At 43.8% G+C, this 20,726-nt stretch overlaps 1 protein-coding gene across 3 annotated transcripts in view; it reads left to right on the top strand.

The window, feature by feature from the left end:
• The first annotated feature begins 1,408 nt into the window (after positions 1–1,408).
• The window catches only part of FOXN3 (forkhead box N3), a 391,024-nt gene continuing 371,706 nt past the window's right edge, over positions 1,409–20,726 (top strand). For 2 of the 3 annotated variants that reach the window (XM_042944040.1, XM_042944038.1), the window contains exon 1: positions 1,409–1,775. The gene's annotated coding sequence lies outside the window, so the exon portion shown is untranslated. The remainder of the gene's footprint in view (positions 1,776–20,726) is intronic. The other variant, XM_042944039.1, reaches the window with a different exon arrangement.

Below are 20,726 nucleotides of genomic sequence, written 5' to 3'. Positions count from 1 at the left end.
GATTTTCCTTTTGGTGTCAAACCACAGCGCCATTGTTATTAGAAGTTTTACAGAATTGTGACCTTCAACCTTGGTGACGTCAAAGACCGAAAGCAAGCTCCCGGGTCCCGAAGCCTTTCAAACAGGCCCCTCAGACTAAAGCACTTGTATTTTGAATTAAGGGCTAATAGAAGTTTCCCCTTAAATGAGCCCTTGCCAGTTTAAACATTGCCTTCCAGGTGGGCTGCGGTAAGTGAACGTGCTGACAGGTCACCGAAAGCCCTTTTGGGGACGACGAGGAGAATCTGTGATAGGGGTTCAGGTAACACCCGTTCTGCAGTTAAAAGAGAAATCTAGAACTTACATTTCCCTAATTGTTCATAAGCTGACTTGTGTATACACCTAGGACCGCGATTTACTTTCAGTTTACTGAATTTGCGGATTTTCGCATTTGTTTTAATTTGTAATTAAGTTTTCTCTAGGAGGCCCACCATATGCCACCATCAATTCTTTCTCATTGATTTCGCCGGAGATACACGAGTGTGTGTTTTGATGCAATTTTTGAGGTCTTTTGAAAATCAAAAGACTAAGTGTTTAGCCATATGGGCCTTTGTTATTTAAAATAGCGTACGATAAAGTAAGAGAAAGCAAAATGCAAAAAGGACCTGTTAGGAAACAAAATAATTGGAAGACTGTTTATTTTATTTTATTTTTTATTTTTATTATTATTATTTTTTGCTTTTTTAATGTTTATTTATTTATTTATTTTCAATATATGAAATTTATTGTCAAATTGGTTTCCATACAACACCCAGTGCTCATCCCAAAAGGTGCCCTCCTCAATACCCATCACCCACCCTCCCCTCCCTCCCACCCCCATCAGCCCTCAGTTTGTTCTCAGTTTTTAAGAGTCTCTTATGCTTTGGCTCTCTCCCACTCTGACCTCTTTGGAAGACTGTTTAAAAGATGGTTTTAAACACACCAGTTTTCAGTCTTTTTTTTTTTTTTTTTTTTTTTGCGTTAGATTTTTGAAATCTGTCTTTGTTGATTCCCGCGCTGGGAAGGTGCACAAGTGCACTGGGCAACCCTCCGGAAACCAGTTACTGCCCTGCGCTTCGCGCTGGGGCTGCGGCCACCAACCTCCGCCTTCGGGGAGTTCAGTGGAGCCAAGGTGTTCCTTTTCACATCTCATGCTACGATGTGACACCAGGCGCCGGTTCACCCGCACGCACGGCGTCCGGTTTTGAAAGGGGCCGACGGGTTTGTCTGTTTTGCGGGGACTCCCGGCGCTCACGAGCGGCCCGCCGTACGTGCCGGCTGCAGACCGGGCCGCGGGCGGGCGGGCGCGCGGCGCGCACTAGGACCCAGCGGGGCTCCGGGCCCCGGGTGGGAGCCGCGCCGCCGACCCCGGGCGGGCGCCGGGGCTGGAGCCGGGGTTCCGGCCGCGATCGGCTGCAGCTCGGCCGGGAGACGGCGCGACCCGGCGGCGGGGCCACCGGCGAGTCCAGCGCCGCCGCAGCCCCCCGATGCGGCCGCGAGAAGCAGCGGGGGGGGCCGGCGATCGAAGGTAACGAAAATGGGGCTCATTTCCTGCCTCCCGAGCCTCTGCTCTGGCTCAGCATTGTCACGAGAAGCCCTCGCTGCTCAGGCTGCTGCATTTTGGGGGCACCCTTTGATTTTTTAAGGTGTCCGCCCCCATTTTGCCACCTGGTTTCCGATTGATTTACAGCACGCAGCCCGGATGGGCAAGATCCAGGGAGAGCAAGTTGAATATTTTCATTAGTTTTGGCTCAGAAGTAAGTTCATTAAAAAAAAAAAAAAAAAAAAAAAAAAAAAAAAGTTTCTCAGGCATTTGTGAATCGTCGTTTTTAAAAATTAAAAAAAAAAATAGCAGACAAGTGAATAATTTTTAAAAAAATGATCAAATAATGGATGTAATTCTGTTAATCACTTCCCAGGGCTTTACTTTTGTGGGTTCCCCAGGCATTACTTTTATTTTCAGGGAGCTAACGTGTTCAATGTGGAGTTTGGCTCGGGCAGAGTTTACAGCATTGCTGTCGTAACTGTTTTGCTATCAATTATGAGCAGCGTCAGCTCTGTGGGCAGTTTAAACCTCTTTTCACACACTGTAACTGGTTATCCTAATATGACATGGACAGATGAGAGTCCCCTTCGAGGACCGCGAGAAGGTTTCTCTTTTTGGAGAAACGTTGTTTTTGGGGAGAAAACCACGATTACTGGCCGGGAGGCTGGAAGAGACTGTTTTTCATGCTTTGTTTATACTCCTGGGATGACATTTGGGGAAGGGAAATGCAGTCTTTCTCGGCAGCCTTTAATTGTGGGATTATTAATTTATTTAATTTATTAGTTTCGGTCGGCTGGGCTCGGGGAGCCCTCTGTCACAGGATGTGCTTAAGGTGACACGTTTTGCTAGCATTTGGGACACATGATTGCAAATGTAAAATGTGCCTCCTGTGGGCTGGTCTTCTGGGGAGCCCCGGTGTGGAGCCGGTCGTAGGCAGGGTGCGCCTGGCTCATTGAGGAAAAAGGGAATCATTTTCCTTAGCTAAGGAAGACATCCTGTTCTACTCCTTTTGTTCCCTGTTTTTCATTGATCGCCAGCTCTGCCTTAGGAGAGGGGAGTGCAGCTCTGAGTGCCGAGCGGAAGACCACACAAATGACTCTAAACCACTTCAACTCTCACACTGATTGGCCAGCTAGATGGAGACTTAGGAAAACAGCCACCCCAAACCTTCTTGTTGAAATCTTGCCGTAATTTCAGATGAGGCTTCTCCGTGCACAGATTCCCGCAAGATTGCCTTTTTAATTTCGCGTGCAGTTTGCTTGCGATCACCTTTATGTGTAATTTTTCGTTGTTGTTCCTATTCCAGATAAAGTAGGCCATTTTGGTGACAAATTTCTTTGCAGACGTCAGCTGCTAGCTTACATGTATAGACATATCGCTTTACAATACATTCTCCATGATTTCTCCTCGGGAGCCGGAGAAGGCAAAGTTGTTCAACTTACAAGAATTTTTCCTGGGCGTGTTTTTGACCCGGATATTTAAATTTCACCCTCTGCAGATGGATGCTTAACTGTAATTTACTCTGATCGCTTAAGTGTCCTGGGCATTAACACGTATCATGCACTAAATTTAAGTCTGCAACCGTGAAAGAAAAAGGCAGTGAAGAGAGAATAAGCAAAATCAGCTGGCACACTGTTAGAAGAAATTGTGGCACCTGGGTCGAGGAGAATGCATTTCCCATCCCAGAAAAGGGGCATTCCTCACCTTAATAGAATAGGAATTAGTAAATATTGTGGAATTGTGTATCTATGGGACAAAAAAATACATCAGGCCCACGGACGTCTTCCTTTGAGCCTTTAAGCACTTCAATTAAGAGAAACACTGTCTCAGAAGTTGTTCAACGTATAAACACTTTTCTGATTGGCTTAAAAATTTAGACACAGGAAGTGGATGGTATCTAATAACCCATGAGTGGAGACATGGTTGTCATGGAAACTGAGACTAGTACCCCCCCCCCCCCAACACTCACATACCCTACCATAACCACCACTTAAAAACAAAACAAAACAAAAAAAACTTGCATGTCTCACAGATGCCTGGAGAACGTGTTGGCTTCTGTAAGCTTTCCCACAGCATCTGCTGAAACCTGAGACCATGCCTGTCAAATCAAGGTCATTTTACAACAACAACCAAAAATGCAGTCTCCTGGATTTCATAACTGTATTTTTCTTAAAAATATGGGAGGAAAAAAACCCCTTAAAGCAAGGATGAGCACACGTGCTTACCTAGCAGTTTGCCACCTCTGAGTTGTGCAAGGCAAGGCTAAAAAGAATGTATTTGAGCGCTTAATTGTGGAATCAAACTGATTTGCGGGTCTACTGTTAGAACGAAGCTCTTTTTAGAGCTGTAAAGCCTCGAACGTTACCTGTGGATACAGAGGCACTTGGGGAAGGTATAATGAAGAGTGTCTGTTTGCAAGAGGGTTCAACGTCGTACTGTAGCAATTAAATTCAAAGAACTGGCACTTTGGAACCCTGCTCGAAGGCTGCCTGAGCAGGGATAAATAAAGACTGTGTCTGGTGCTTTGGGAAGTACAGGGGAGGGTGTTCTCAATAGCTGAGCTGGGAGAGGAAAACTCCTGAATAGAAATAAACTCTTTCAAAACTGCAATTAGCATTTGATGAACTCCCGAAAAGTTTCCTCTTCTTTTGTAGATGAGCAGACTGTTGTAGTTTGTAGGGTCATTGAGAGGTTCTCAAAATCAGAGTTGCGAATATTGTCATTGCCTTGCTCCTGGTTTCAACGACGAGGGTCGAGAAGGGAGCAAAGTTTGCCCACCCCCCCCTCCCCCCCCCATTGCACTTTGCGAAGTGAAAAATAACCAAGGAGGCCCTCTCCTCAATTTTGACTCTGGCGATCAGCGTGGAAACTTGTAAATATAATACCAGTGCGTTTCTGACATTTCTCTCATCTTGTCAGTGGTAGTCTTTAAATTCTAAATTCTCGATATGCGTTTAGTAATATCTTCAATCATGATTTATAGCATTGTCTTCTTTTAATTGAAAATGGTCAGTTTTGGATCTTATTTAATGAACACTTTGATCTTTTTAAAGAGCAGCAAATTTTCCTTGTTTTTATCACCTAATTGCATGGGGGGAGAGAGGCGGTGGACAAAATCCCGGTTGTATTTTAATGTTTATACGATATCCTGAGTCTCTGACATAGGATATATAGACTTTAGAAGCGAAAGAGCAATGTAGCAATCACCTGTTGGAGTGAATCAGCGTATATTTCATGATCCCATGTTGTCAAACACTTCACTGGTTGGGATTTGGTGAAAAGGGTTGCATTTAATGGCACAACGCTTCTCCTTTAGCAAAGGATTTCCTGCAGGGAGCTTTCTTATCTGTAAGTATGGTCCTTGGCAGGAAGCAAGTCGGTTGGTTGTTTTTACAAACTGAAGGAAATGAATGGGAATTGTTGGTCTCCTAGAATCTGCCTGCCTTCTCCATTGTCTGTCAAATAGTTGGCTCAGAATTTCTAAAGAGACTGCAAATCTTTGGCATTTCTGTTGATTTATTTTTGACGTTGGTAGTGGAAAATTGGTCATTATACTGCTGTGTACAACTTATTTTACCAATACAAATGAACAAGATGTTCAATAATATCCTAATTCATTTTCAGTTGTCAGATATACACATACTCACTGAAGCTGGCCTTTTTTGATAGCTATGCCAAATTTCTAATAATTAGTCCAGAATACCAACCAAATGTCAGTTTCACGGAGAGCTAAAGGGAGAGTGGCGGCTTCATTCTTTTCTTTGCTTATAAGAAGAAAATTCATAAAGACTGCATGTCAGGTATATGCCTGCTTTGCTGATGGCAGAAGATTGGTGTAGGGGGAGGGTCCGAAATTGGGAAGGCGGTGCTAAATCCATTGTACAGTTCATGTGAGAAAAACAAATCTTAACCTCGAAGACATTTCTTGTGTAAAACTCTAGATTACGCTTGGGATATTGTGAATAAGTATATTTGATTGTTTTAATTTACGCATGTTTCAAATTCTGGAAGAGGAAACAAGGGTCTTTAAAGGGAAATAAGTAAGTACATAAACCCGCATTTGAAGGAAACAGCCCTAGGGAGGGCTGGTAAGAGCATCTGAGGGAGAAAGTGATTTGTTGCAATGGTTTTCACACTTTTTTTGAAGACATCATTTTTTGTTTTATAATGGAACCTTACGCAAGACCCTAATACAAGAGCCTAACAGAAACAGAGCTGCTTGGGAGTCGGGCGTGGGGGGTGGGGTGGGGAGGGGGGCGGGAATCAGGAGCCAGGAGCCCAGAGCTCCGCTCTCTTCCCCTGGGTGGTGCCTGGGGCTCACCCTAGAAACCTAGTACCTCTGTGAAACAGTTTGAAAATCATTGCTTTTAACATGTCCAAAATCTTCTCTAAGGAAGGCCCAAGGGAATGGCTTGCCTAGCCCTGGAACTTCTTAGCTCAAGAGAGAACTTTTGCCTCGACAGTTTAAGAGGCGCTTGTGCTCAGAGTGAGTAGGACAAAGGTACGTCATACAAGCATGTATATAGCAAAAGATTCGGCGGGCCACAGATACGGAAAAAGCCCTGGACCAGTCTATTAATAAGGAAAGGAGAAAGGATGTTTTCTAGGGGTTAATTACAAACCAGGGCCTCCCTTGCCTTGTAAGTTATGGGAACGTTGCACAGAGGCGTTTGACGACACGTGGTTATGACTGTACTGGAATGCATGGATTTATTCTGTTCCTACCTGAGGATCTGTTGTATCGCTGTTATTCTATTTGTCAGTGAAAATTATTTCATATTAAGTGTCACTCATGAGATGAAAGTGTGCCAAGCTATATAATCTGCTTGGCAGGCTCAGTAGTGTTTTGAGTGTTGAGTAAGACGATAACGCACAGATGATATTTGAATCTCCTCAAATAGATTCGCATTATCTCTGCGACCGTGCGATTTACTGAAACGGCAGTGTTACCCGGGGGTGGGCTCGGTTTTCCTCTCATACATCCCAGAGCTACGAGTATGAAGGTTTCTAGGGGTGGTGGGCGGAGAAATAAGTCCCCTTCAGTTCCACTCGTGCTCTTCAAGACCCCTCGATTCGCGCACGCACAGTTTCGGAAATGAGGCGAACTCCGTGGACATTTCAGGCCAACTGTAGTGCGTCGTGGGGCCACGGCCATCCTCCCTGCATCTTGTCCTGGAGACCGCACAGTGGGGGAGTCTGTAGAAGTAGAAAGGATGGACCCCTCTCTGTGTTCTTCTTGTGACTTCCACGGTGGAGTTGGAAATGGTGTTTAGAATAATCAATGTTCTTCTGGGAAGTCACAGGTCTTCCAACAATTTGTGCTGGAACTTCTTTTTTCTTTCCCTTTCTTTCTTTCTTTCTTTCTTTCTTTCTTTCTTTCTTTCTTTTCCTATTTTTTTTAAATAGGCACCACACCCACCGTGAGGCTTGAACTCATGACCCTGAGATCAAGTGTCACATGCTCTCCCCACTGAGCCAGCCAGGTTCCCTGGGAACCTTTTTTTTTTTTTTAAGAAAACATTTCCTCCACAAAGATGAAACTAATATGAGCACAAAATAGTTGGCTGTGGTAGTGGATGGAGAGAAAAATGATTGTGGTTAACTTTTATTTGTTGAATTATGTGGAAGAAAGCTTTCTATGTTTAGGCTGTTCAAAGCTATCTTCCTCCTCTTCCCCCTGCATTTCAAAGAATGAGTGTGTATGCAGAAAACCGATGGAACTGTCCCAAGGCATATTCATGAAAATAAACCAGTGATTCCTCTTGAGTGAGCATTTAAACTCCATGTTCTTGGGGACTTCCCTTTTTGATCTCAAGGACGCATCCCAGTTGCCGGACCTGGGGACCTGGCGGAAGGTGCTGAGGGAGGACTTCAAATGTTATGCGGGGTGCTGCCGGCAGGGTACCTTTGGGGATGTCACTTCCTTAAGATTCGGATAAGCAAGTCTTCAAGTCTTCCTTGAAGAGGGGGTTTTTGTATGTTATACGAGGTTAGATTTTAGACAATCTCAGATATCTTTTGTACATTTTGACATTTTCTGATTCGGCAAACTTAACATTGTTGCAGCCTTTAAAACAATTACCATTTAATGACTAGTTAATACAAATCTCTAAATTAAGGTAGTCATATCATCTCGTGGGACTAGACTTAGCACTTCTTTAAACATTTTTTTAATGTTTACTTATTTTTGAAACACACACACACACACACACACACACAGAGTGTGTGAGCTGGGGCTGGGCAGTGAGAGAGAGAGAGAGGGAGACACAGAAGCAGAAGCAGGCTCCAGGCTCTGAGCTGTCAGCACAGAGGCCGATGCAGGGCTCAAACTCACGGACTGTGAGATCATGACCTGAGCCCAAGTTGGACTCTCAACCCACCGAGCCACCCAGGCACCCCTAGATTTGGCATTTATAATGGTCTCTTGAAAAAGAAATAAGTTTCTCTGGGTAAGTTAGACAATGTTGGGAAACAGAAAAATTGTATCACACTAGTAAGAGGCTTTCGTTTAAAAGGTACCTCCCCAGGGCGCCTGGGTGGCTCAGTCGGTTGAGCGTCCGACTTTGGCCCAGGTCACGATCTTGCGGTTTTTGAGTTCGAGCCCCGCGTCAGGCCCTATGCTTGGAGCCTGGAGCCTGCTTCTGATTCTGTGTCTCCCTGTTTCTCTGCTCCTCCCCTGTTCACGTTCTCTCTCTCTCTCTCTCAAAAATAAACATTAAAAAAAAATTTTTTTAAAGGTACCTCCCCTACATGACTTTAATTAATTCCTATTAACCTAGTATTAATATACTGCTGCTATGACTATTACTGCTAAGTAATGACAAATATATATTAATATCCCATTTTACAGATGAGGAAACTGAGGCCCTGTGTTCCTAGGGCCTCATACTCTTTGGTAGCCAATTAGCTCTCCTGACCCCCAAATTCCAGGCATTTTTTCCACCCCACCAGCTACCTCACAACTGTTCCGGCTCTTTCTGTTGTAGGCTGGATGACTGCCCCTTCCATGCTTGAAATGGAATCTCCTCTTGGGAAAACACTACAGGGCGGGGTAGGGAGTATTTGATGTGATTTTGGCAAGAAATAGGGTTTTGCTTCTTGAGGTTCTGTGTTCCCACATCTGACCTTCAAGGACGAGAGGGACTTTTTCGTTCCCTTGTCAGAGATCACCTTCCTTCATTCGTCTCCCTCTTTTGAGTTTTCCTTCATCTCCCCCTGAGCACATTCACCTACTTGGTCAGTGAAAAGCTCTCACCACAGGGAGAGGGCATTCCTGAATTACCCAAATATTTCACTTAGTCTTTCTGTCGTGGCATCCACAGAAACAGATTTCCCAGCCAACATTCACTTTTGTAATTCAGACGAGCTGTCCAACAGACCGCGAGGTGCAAATACAATGACATTTCCTTTATTTTCAGAGTAAAAACCAGGGGGCTGACTTGTCAGCTTAGCAGGATGTCTGGTATCTCCTTCCTGGGGCTCCCCTTCCCCTCAGCTATGCAAACCCTGCATGGGCTGATACAGACCAAGTGGAGTGGGGTCAGTTGGACTTCCCCCGTCTAAGTCCGGACCTCTGCTGCTTGCAAAGCTGGCAGAGCAGGCTTCAGCCAGAGAAGGTTCGCAGGGACTTGTTGACGCCCTTGGTTGGCAACGGTCCGATGCTGGGCTGGGGTTGCACTAGGGTGTAAGCCCCGGCAGGGAAGTGGCCAGGGCCCCAGCAGCTCCCACACCACTCTACTCCTTAGCTTTTTCCACAGGGTCGGGCATGTGGACGTCGTAGAAGAATAATCATTTAAAAAAAAAATTTTTTTACATTTATTTATTTTTGAGAAACAGAGTAAGACAAAGCATGAGCGGGGGAGGGGCAGAGAGAGAAGGAGACACAGAATCCGAAGCAGGCTCCAGGCTCTGAGCCGTCAGCCCAGAGCCCGACGCGGGGCTCGAACCCACGAACTGTGAGATCATGACCTGAGCCGAAGTTGGACGCTCAACCGACTGAGCCACCCAGGCGCCCCAAGAACAATCATTTTTAAAATCCTCTGGACTCCAAAACGAAGGAAGATCCTGGGAGAGTGTTTTTCAGTCCAAACAAGTGGGAACAAGAGACAGAGCCTAAGCTCTGAGTCTGAGCTTTCGGGAAGAAATTTTCAACCCGGACATTCATTTCGTTGTTGTTTTCCTCTGTTACCGCCATTACCCTGTCTCCCAGGTCAGCACACTTGGACACCTGCTTGTTTTACGTCCATGTATCTAATTTATCACCAGAGCTCCTGGCTGCTTTCTTCGAAATCCTCCGGAGATTCATCTCAGGGAGACTGCAGGTAACCTGGAGGGGGCTCTGTCCCTCCCGGTCCCTGTCCTTCCTCTGCACTCCTGAAGACTTCTGTCCCTAAAACACTCCGCAAGTGCCTTGGCCACTTAGAGCCGTGTGTGACCTTGACCTAAGACCCAGTGATATGGAAATAAGACTCAGTAATGTGGAAATCCTGAAAGCATTATTGTGAAAGTTAATCACAGAGTCCCTGAGGAGCATTTGGCAGAGAGCCTGGCACGTAGTTGCAATTTATCGTAACTCTTTTATTGTTGTGTTGCTATTGTTGTTGTGTCCCTCCTGTCCTAAGAAGCTGTGGTGATGTTCTGTTGCTCCCCTTGCCACGTCTGTCTTCCTCTGTCTGTCCAGACCTTCTGTCATCTTGTCCTATCCGTTAGTGCTCGGGGATTGCCTCCGGAGCCGGTCCGGGTTGATTCATCCCTGAACTTGCTTTCCCCTCCAACTCCTCTGCCTTTGTTTATATTGCTCCTAGTTCCTATGATCCCCTGATCACAACCTTCTTCTTCCTCCCTTCACATGTGGGAAAGATGCCAATTTCACCCCTTCTGCAACTCCAGTGTATGGAGAAAATGCAACTTATTCATTTTTTTTTTTTTTCTACAGCAAACCATCTTCCCCAGTGCACACCCATGGATTGCTAGGAAGAAGAATAATAACTTTAGATCCTATCTATTTAAAATCTGACTGGGGCGCCTGGGTGGCTCAGTCGTTTAAGTGTCCGACTTTGGCTCGGGTCATGATCCTGCAGTTCGTGGGTTCGAGCCCTGCGTCGGGCTCTGTGCTGACAGCTCGGAGCCTGGAGCCTGCTTCGGATTCTGTGTCTCCCTCTCTCTCTGCCCCTACCCTACTTGCTCTCTCTCTCTCTCTCCCTCCCTCCCTCCCTCTGTCTCCCTCTCTCTCAAAAATAAACATTAAAAAAAATTAAACTTCAGTTCGGTCCGGTAATCCAAACAGTCCCTTACAGTAATTCTCAGTCTTTCTAGGAGAACAGTGCCCATTCGCTGGGGTGGTGTCGCCTCCTTTGCCAGTGATGGTTTGTGTGGGAAGGAGTGTCAGGCACATTCTTCCCTTGTATTTCTTACTGAGGACGAGCAGATTCAGCCTCCTTTGGTGGAGTGACCTCTGCTCTCGGGGGCTGGGTCTCTTGCCCACTGGTGCTGCTTGCTTAACACTAGCAGCCGAAGTCTGTGACTGCTATTAGTGGAGTCTTATCCAGTAGTTGTCAAAGACCCACAGTAAGATACAGATACTTTGTCAGGAGGTCCTAGAAAGCACATATGGACATTGTATGCATGGATGGACCATATAGAAGACATCATTATTGGGTTTTTTTTAACAAAGTTTACTTACTTATTTTGAGAGAGAGAGAGACCACATGAGTGGGGGAGGGGCAGAGAGCGATGGAAAGAGAGGATCCCAAGCAGGCTCTGTGCTGTCAGTGCAGAGCCCAAGGCAGGGCTCAGGCTCGTGAACCGTGAGATCGTGACCTGAGCCGAAACCAAGAGTGGGACGCTTAACCCACTGAGCCACCTGGGCTCCCCCAAAAGATATTACTATTCTTGCTACACTCCAAGCACTCTGATCTCTTCCATTCTTTTGAATTGAATTGAACTGGACAAACCTCACTGTGACGCTCTCTGCTGACTTAGTCCCACTTCGGCTCCTAATTAGCAGCAAACTCTGAGTTTTAGCCACACTGTCCCTCAGCCGACTGGCCTGGTGGTCTTTGCAAGGGATCCGCTCCTCTGGATACAGCTGACTGCAGCCAAGTGCCTGGCTCTGGGCTCAATCTCCTCCTCTCCCCCCTCCTCCTCCCCGCCTCTAGCCCCTCACCTCACAGCTCCCTCTGCTTGGGCACGCCATCACGCTGGGCTGATGAAGCTGTGTGCCACGAGCTGTGTGCCACGTGTGCTGGGAGATGTGGGGCCACCTCTTCTCGGGGCTCCAAAATGGTGCAGGAAGACGGCACAGGGACATCCCTCCGCACTCAAAGGACATCTGTCTACACTCAGCATTACCTTCTCTATTCAGGAGGCAGAATCACCCAGGAGTAGTAGGTCAGGGCGAACAGGAACCACTCCACTGTCCTCTTTTCTCTCCTGTTTCTTTCCCGTAATTATCTGGACTCAGAAAGGGGTGGCCTCTTCATCAGTTTTCCCTCTACCGCCTCATCCTTCCACCATCCAAGGCAGGGAGCTTGCCGATTTCCCTAATGGGTCACAAAGCATCTTCCACTGTCTTCAGTTAGATTCTTTGAGCTGGTTCCTCCAGATTCCTAGTAAATGGCAGAAAATCCTGTCCCGGGACAAAGCCGGACTCTGGAGACTGTGGAATTTCTGCCTCTGGCGGAGTCTACTAGTTTCCCATCTGTGTCCATTCTGTGCAAGTTTCAGCTGGGGTCAGCTAACGACCACATTTCCAAGACTCCCTTGCAGCTAAGAATGGCAAAACTCTAGCTTCTGGGATGTGAGTAGATGCGTGGGGTTTCTGTCTGGTTTGTGTCCTTGTTTTTCTTTATAGTTTTATCACATATATATTTTTTAATCCCCAAACTATGTGTAGTTTACCTTTGCAATGCTTTCATATAAATGGAAACATAGATATGTGTATGTGCCTGTATGTACTGTGTCATAGTTTAAAATATGTTTCTTACTATGAACAGGAACAAAAAAATGGAAAGCCTCTGCATTATGGTAACTGGCTAGGTATGGAATTTTTGGTCTCATAGGGTATAAGCATCTTAATGCAAATTGGTTTCAAAAGTGCCTGTGCTCGTTTATACTCCCACCAGGAGTGAATATGATTTTCTATTGTTTCGTGTTCTCATGGTATTTAATATTTAAAAGTTTTGCCAATGTAATACGTGTGGAAATAGCTCATTATTATTTAAATTGTTTTGGTTATTTTTTTTTAATGTTTATTTATTTTTGAGACAGAGAGAGACAGAGCATGAATGGGGGAGGGTCAGAGAGAGAGGGAGACACAGAATCCGAAACAGGCTCCAGGCTCTGAGCTGTCAGCACAGAGCCCGACACGGGGCTCGAACTCACAGACTGTGAGATCGTGACCTGAGCCGAAGTCGGACACTCAACCGACTGAGCCACCCAGGCGCCCCTAAATTGTTTTGGTTATTAATAAGTGTGAGTAACTCATCATAAGTTTGTTGGTCACAAACGTTTCTTCGTTTGTGAAGTTCCTATTGCCCTTTATCTAGTGTTTTCCAAAAAATGTTTAGTTTCTTAGATCTCTGTAGTACCTCTTTCTGTTTTCCACCTGTATCTTTATTCTTTCTACTCTTTAGTGTTTATTATTTTTTTTAACTTTCTAAGTTCACAGCTTTTGAAGTTTTCTTTTCTATTCTTTTTAAAGATTAAAAAAATATTTTTTAATGTTTATTTATTTTTGAGAGGCAGAGAGAGACAGAGCACAAGCCGGGGAGGGGCAGAGAGAGTGGGAGACACAGAATCCGAAGCAGGCTCCAGGCTCTGAGCTGTCAGCGCACAGCCTGATGCGGGGCTTGAACCCAGGAACTGTGAGATCATGACCTGAGCTGAAGTCAGATGCTCAACCAACTGAGCCATCCAGGTGCCCCTAAAGATTTTATTTTGAAGTAGTCTCTACACCCAATGTGGGGCTCAAACTCATGACCCCAAGCTCAAGAGTCGGGCACTCTTCCAACTAAGCCAGCCAGGACCCTCTGAAGTTTTCTTTCTTTCTTTCTTTCTTTCTTTCTTTCTTTCTTTCTTTCTTTCTTTCTTTCTTTCTTTCTTTCTTAAATGATTATTTATTTTGAGAGAGAGAGTTAGAGGGGCAGAGAGCAAGGGAAAGAGAGAATCCCAAGCAAGCTCCATGCTTTCAGCATAAAGCCCAACATGGGGGTCAGTCTCATGAATTGTGAGATCCTGACCTGAACCGAAATCAAGAGTCTGACGCTAGTGGCATCTGGGTGACTCAGTCGGTTAAGCGTCGTCTGACTCTTGATTTCGGCTCCATCATGATCTCACGGTTTCGTGGGTTTGAGCCCCACGTTGGGCTTTGTGCACTGACCATGTGCCTGGAGCCTGCTTGGGATTCTCCTCCTCTCTCTCTCTCTGCCCCTCCCCAGACTCTGTGTCTCTCAAAATAAATAAATTAACTTAAAAAAAAAAAAAAAGAGTTGAATGCTCAACCAACTGAGTCACCCAGGCGCCCCAGAAGTTTCCTTTTCTAATACAAAAATACAAGCTATAAGTGACCTTCTAAACCCTGAGTCAGTGCTATCTCCAGAGTTTTAGTATGTAGAATTTTCACTCTTGTTCAGTTCTAAATAACTTCTAAATTGATTATGATTTTTTCTTTGTTCTCTGCATTATTTATAAGTGTTTGGTTTCAATTTTCAAACTTAAGGTGTCTTTCGAGTTATCTTTTCATTATTGATTTCTAACAATTGCATTTTTGGGGGCATAGAATACAGTCTGATGATGCCAATTATGGAGCGTAAGTCAAGCGTGTTAATCGAGTTTTAAATCTTTACTATTTTTATTGATACTTTGCTGATCTATTTTTAATTGAGAGAAGTGTATTAAAATTTCTCACTAAAGGAGTACATTATAATTTTTCTCGATATATTTTGACGTTACCTTATTTGGTGATACATTTAGAATTTCTGTGTCATCTTGGAGAATTGAATCTTTTTTTATTATGAAGGAATGCACTTTAACACTTACGGTGCTTTTTGTCTTAAAGCATATTTTGTCTGATGTTCATGCAACAGCTCTAGACAACCATGAGACATGATTAGCTTCCTCTTTATTAGTTTTTGCTTCCTGTTTTTCCATGCTTTGTTTTTTTCAAACTCTTTATATCCTAGTATTTTGGATGTATCTTTTACATATGACATATAGGTGGCTCTTGTTTTCAGGCAGTCTGTTAAATATCTTTTAACTGAAATTTGTAATCTGTTTATGTTTATTGTAATTACATATGTATTTATTCCTTCATGTTATTTTATCCTTTCCATTTGTCCTGCCTCTTCCAAGTTTCTCTTTCTTTCGTTTCTTGCCTTCTTTTGAATTGATGACCTTTCTTTTCTTATCTTATATATTCTTCCATAGTGGTTTAGAAGTTTTATATTCCTTTATTATTCTTTTCGTGGCTCTCTGGAAGTTTTAGCATGTATACTTATCAACGTCTAAAAGTAACTCATATCTTTTCTCTCCTCCCAAATAATGCAAGGATCTTGGACCACTTAACTCCAGTCAATGACCCCTAGTTCCCCAAATTAGGTCCCATTTTTGCTCAGTGTTTTAGTTGTATCTTCTGTTTTGTTAACCATACATTTTGGACATTACCATTATCATTTTAAAATAGAACTTTTTGTTCAGATTTACCCACATATTTACTCCTCCTTGCTTAGAATTCCTTCCTTTACCCCAGCCCTACTCCGCTGGATCACTTCTCTTCTTAGATTTCATCCACTGGGGATCACTTGAGGGAAAACTATTTCAGTATCATTTGTTGGAAAATTCTGAGTTTTTTTCTATAGTTTTGTGAGGTATAAAATATATTTTTGCTAGATATACAATTCTAGTTATTTTTCTGTCAACACATTAAAGATGGTCCATTATTTTCTGTTTTCCTCTGCTGAGAAGTCAATTCTAATTCTAATGGCCACTTGTCATTGAAGGTATTCTTTATTCAGTAGTACTTTACGGCTGCTTTGAAGATACTCTTTTGTCTTGGGTATTCTGCAGTTTTATTATAAAGTATCTAGATGTGCATTTCTTTCTTTTGTATTTATTTTGCATGGGATATTTTGGGGTTTTGTGAATTTGTGGATTGAATTTTTTCATCAGTTCTGAAAGATTCTCAGAATATCGTCTCTGCTCTGTACTCTATACTTCTGGATTTCAGATTAGGTTTATCTTAGACTTTTGTTCCTTGTCTTCTCTGTTTTGACCTCTTTTTCATGTTTTCTGTCTCTGTATATAATATCTTTTCCTAAGTTTATTTGTTTTGAGAGCGAGAAAGAGAGAGTGTGAGCGAGTGGGGGGGGGGGAGCACAGAAAGAGGGAGAGAGAGAATCCCAAGTAGGGTCCGTGCTCAGTGCAGAGCCTGATAAGGGGCTCAGCCTCACAACTGTGAGATCACAACCTGAGCCAAAATCAAGAGTTAGATGCTTAACCGAATGAGCCAGCCAGGTGCCCCCTCTCTTTATGATATCTTTTCATGCTACAGTCTAGACGTTTTCAGTCTTTGTCAGTGTCCTCTATCCAGTCTGTCTGACCTTACGTGCACCTTATATACTTGTTCCTTTTATGATTTCGACATTTATTGTATATTGTGTGTCTGACAATTTTAAAATTTGGAGTCTCTGGCTCCCATTCTACCATCTCTTGTTTCTGTTAGCTGTTGTCCATGATGCTATTTCCTTACGCATGCGTGTTTGTGAGTTTTGTCTTATTTGACTGTGACCTGTTTTTTTTGTTTGTTTGTTTGTTTCGAGACTTCATCAGGGGGAATTCTTCAGGTTTGTATTGAGGTGAATTCTCTAGATTCTGCATTTGTTTCTGCCAGGTGCCTGGGATCATAAACAACCTGGGAAAGCAAGGACTTAAAATTTCTCCACTTGAGGTTTGGGGGTTCAATCACATAATCAATTCCTACTCAAAACCCATGCGAGGGCTGTCTTGTGATTACACATTTTCAGTAAAGACTGTCTCTCCTCTACTCGACACTAATTTTGGAGGCAGGCAATTCTGGTAGCCTTTTGGAGTCCTATCTTCATTTAGCAGAGCACCTCCTAGTATCCTTTCCTTGTACCTGGGTGGGTCCTGGCTTTGTCAGCGCTGCCCGGTTTGTTTGCCGTCCCCTGTGCCCTGCTGTATCGTAAAAACCGAAGCTCAGTTTCTCCAGGTCGTTACATGCCTTCAAGGTGGAAGCCGATGTATGTGTAATGCTCTGAGTACGTCTCATTTTCTTGTTGGTTCATAGGTACATGTCCAACTATTTGGGGGAAGTATTTTGTCCAGCGTTTTTAGTTGTTTTCCGAGGATTGGATGGATATCTTTTTTTTTGCCATAGTGCCAGAAAAGGAATTCCCACTCTTCTTTCTCTTTGTGTTCCTTCTTTAGTAGTCCCTGAACGCATGAATGCCTGTGGGCAGTGAGAGTGAGGATCAGGTGTGCATAAAGCCGTAGAGAAAAAGCACAATCAGAATTTTCAAAACATTACCCCTTCTACGCATATTTTAAGCCCTAGCTGGTATTAATTGAGGTAATACTAGCTGCTTCAATAAACCCAACAGTGCAGTGAATCGAAACAATAGAAGTTTATTCCTTACATATCCAAAGTGGGTGCCCTGACTAGAGAATGGCTCTCATTCGGGTGGTGATTTGGGGAACTGGGTACTTTTCATTCTGTGGCTCTGCCATTTTCTAAAAAAATGTGTGTGTGTGTTTTTTTTATGTTTATTCATCCCTGAGAGAGAGAGAGAGAGAGAGAGAGAGAGAGACAGCAAGAGCAGGGGAGGGGCAGAGAGAGAAGGAGACACAGAATCCAAAGCAGGCTCCAGGCTCTGAGCTGTCGGCACAGAGGCCGATGCGGGGCTCGAACCCACGAGTTGTGAGATCATGACCTGAGCCGAAGTTGGATGCTTAACCGACTGAGCCACCCAGGCTCCCTGGCTCTGCCATTTTCAACCAATGGCTCCCAAGGTCATTGCACTTGTTTGGATCCCACTGGCAAAAAAAGGAAAGAACGTAGACACTCAGGAGTGACAGGTTTTTACTAACCATCCTAGATGGGGCACATTCCACTTCCTTTCCTGGTTATTAGCTAATACTTGGTAAAATTGTCACATCTGCCTGTAAGGAGGGCTGCTGGGAAAGGTAGTCTGGATGTATGCCTAGGAGAAGAACAGGTGTAATAAACAGCCAGTCTGTCTCTGCTATGCATTTCCTTTCTGAAACTTTGGCCCCACCTGTTTCTCACTTCTCTGAGCTCCTTTTTCACTTAGAATCGGGCCACCAAGTTTAGAATTTAATTATTCTGAATCATTTCGTGTTTGTACAGCTTAAACCCCCAACTATATAATAACTTCCTCGAGGTGTGAATTTTGTGCCGAACGTTTGAAAACGCCCCCTATCACTCAGTTTTGGACACACGGTATGCTTTACGGAAATCAAACCTCTGAATGAAAGGGGAATGTTCTTGCTCTAAGGAGATGACTGCGAACATATTTAGGGGTGCAGTGTTGTGATCTTCAATTTATTTATGACGTTGTTCCTTTACGTTTTCTCCTTAGATTTGAAATTTATCAAAGTAATAATTTGGAGGAAAAAAAACCCCAATCCCCTGAAGTTTGGAGAGGACATTACACACAATAGTGGCACGTCCATGGGGGGATCATTTTCTTTCTTTCTTTTTTGAGAGGGAGAGAGAAAGAGAGAAAGAGCATGCGCACGAGCTGGGGAGGGACTGAGGGAGAGGGAGACAGAAAATCCCAAGCAGCCTTCATGCCCAATGTGGAGCCCCACGCAGGATTCATGACCTGAGCCGAAATCAAGAGTTGGATGCTTAACCAAGTGAAGCCGCTCAGGCACCCCTCCATGGGGAGATCATTTTAATCTATCTCCGAATCTATTCTGAAATGTCTTGACATCAGCCCTCTTGGTGCCCTCTGGGTTGTTATGAAAATTCATTCAGTCATTCTGGAAATACTCGTGCAAGGGTGCTAGATCCTGTGGAGCAGCTGGGGAGAGGTAAGACCCTGCCTCAGGGCCAGTCAGGTGACAGGGTGCAAACACACTGCTCTGAGTGGAGAAAGACCTTTACCGTTGACTTGGTTATTGATAGGGCGGTGGTGAGGTTCTAGTTTATTTGTAGGATGGGAAGGGTAAAGGCTTCGTGCAACCCCAAGTCCTTTAGGAGAGACTTTTCGTTTCTTTTCCCTTTGCTCTTCCGCCTTGCTTCAGGTGGCCAGCCTTTCTCTAGGCAAGTAGTTAGCAAACCAACAAGCAGAGGAGTGTGGCTTTTGAATATTCTCCAGGGCCACAGATAATCTCAGCTGAACTGGACCCTGGGTTATTGGCCTCAGTATCACTCTCTGCGGGAGTTGAACGCATTACTTTGTTGCTAGGCTCAATGTTTTCAGTTCTCTATTTTTATTTTCTGTTGCTATTGGTCTTATAGTAAATGAGAATGACATATGGACTTGAGTTAAACTGTTGGAATCATCATTTGTTTTCTTTTCATTGCACAGTTTTCTTTCTCTACTGCACTGTACTGTGGATGGGAAAATACACTGACGTCTCAGTAACTCCGACTAATCTATTATCCACCTGCTCAGATACAAGCACAATGCATGTGGCAAATTACTTTATATGCCAATAAAGCCTCTGTTTTGGAAAAATGTTAGGCTGTTTATATTCAAAACATTGTTTTGAATCAAGCCGTCTGAAATATTCTGGTATCCTGAATAGCATCATCAAAATTCCAGGAAGGGTCAAGCTGCAAAATACAAGATGTGGTGAGTCTATAATTAGGTATTGACCGTGTTTTATCTGCCTGAGCACCTCCTCGGGCTTAGCTCTGGCGTTGGGCAGAGAATAGCTTTCGAGCCCAAAGGAGTTCACGTTAGAAGATGACCCAGCTGGTAAATGTGGCTCCCTCAGTAGCCAAGACAGAGCAAGCCCTTTACTTATCGTGTTGTTTCATTCATGCGGCAGTGCGTAGAATTTCTGGCAGGTGAGAGCAGAGCACAGCATTTCCAATAAAATCAATGCAATGAAGATGGGTGGGTGCATAGTGGTCTTCTTGGAAATCACGTCCATTTTCTTCTCAATTCTAAAGTTTTTCTAATATCTTTTTTAGAAATTTTTTTTCTCTTGTTTGGAAAAGTTTCCAAAACTACTCTTTTGGAGGTACCAAGTCTTAACCGAAGACGTTAACGAGATAGACAGCCCAGAACCTAGCAGACGGGGTAGAATAGCTAACTCTCTCTGTGGATGCAACGGGCTACTGAGTGGTCTCTTTCTGCATTGAGCTAGTGCTCATTTTTATCCTTAATGCCAAATATTCAGTGCTACAAGGGGAAGAGACAAGACTTCCATATTTTTGAGGTGGCTGATGTGATTTTTAAATTAATTTATATTTTTTAAGTAAAGTACTCCATGCAATATTATTGGGGTGATGATATATCCTGATTTGTTTGTGATAGTTTTGGTTTATGCCCTGTTGCCCCCAGTATAATCACGAATAGTGTCTCCTTTTATTTTCAAAGCCATCCTGGTTTTTATGATAAATTATAGTCATTGTACTTACAATACTAGTCAATGTATCTAGCAAAAGTATATCAGATTTGTTCAGACCAGCTTGTCTGCTGAGAAGAGCTGCTTAAAATTAAAAAGAAAAAGAAATCAGTTTGGAAGCACTGGAGAGTCATCAAGGCAATGAGGAATTGTAAAGCCAAGATTTGGGGAAAGGAAAGCCCTAAGAGATGAGCACAGATTTTGGATCCTTTTCTTGAGACAATTGTCACTTCCAAAATTAGTGGCCAAGAGACTAAAAAACTTAGCAGAGCTTTCAACAGACTCATGGAGTTGGGGGCATTATAACTGTATTCAAGTCCTGCCAAGGAGCGGAAGCCCTAGTAAACAACCTAGGCTTTCATTTGGAACTCTGAGTCAAGATGAACCAGAAATAGAAAAACTCACACAGGGACTGATGCCAAAAATCAAATATTTTCAGATTAGTGTCCCTAGCTTAGTTGCTTGCCAGAAGCAAAAGTTAAAATCCTCTCTGGAGGAAGATATATGTTACAGAGCCTCATGTTGTTACTAGAGTTTTTCA

The sequence above is a fragment of the Panthera leo genome, chromosome B3 (genome assembly GCF_018350215.1).
Source record: "Panthera leo isolate Ple1 chromosome B3, P.leo_Ple1_pat1.1, whole genome shotgun sequence".
Taxonomy (NCBI): domain Eukaryota; kingdom Metazoa; phylum Chordata; class Mammalia; order Carnivora; family Felidae; genus Panthera; species Panthera leo.
Note: the sequence above shows the minus strand (reverse complement) of the source record. Positions and strands in the feature narration are given on the sequence as shown.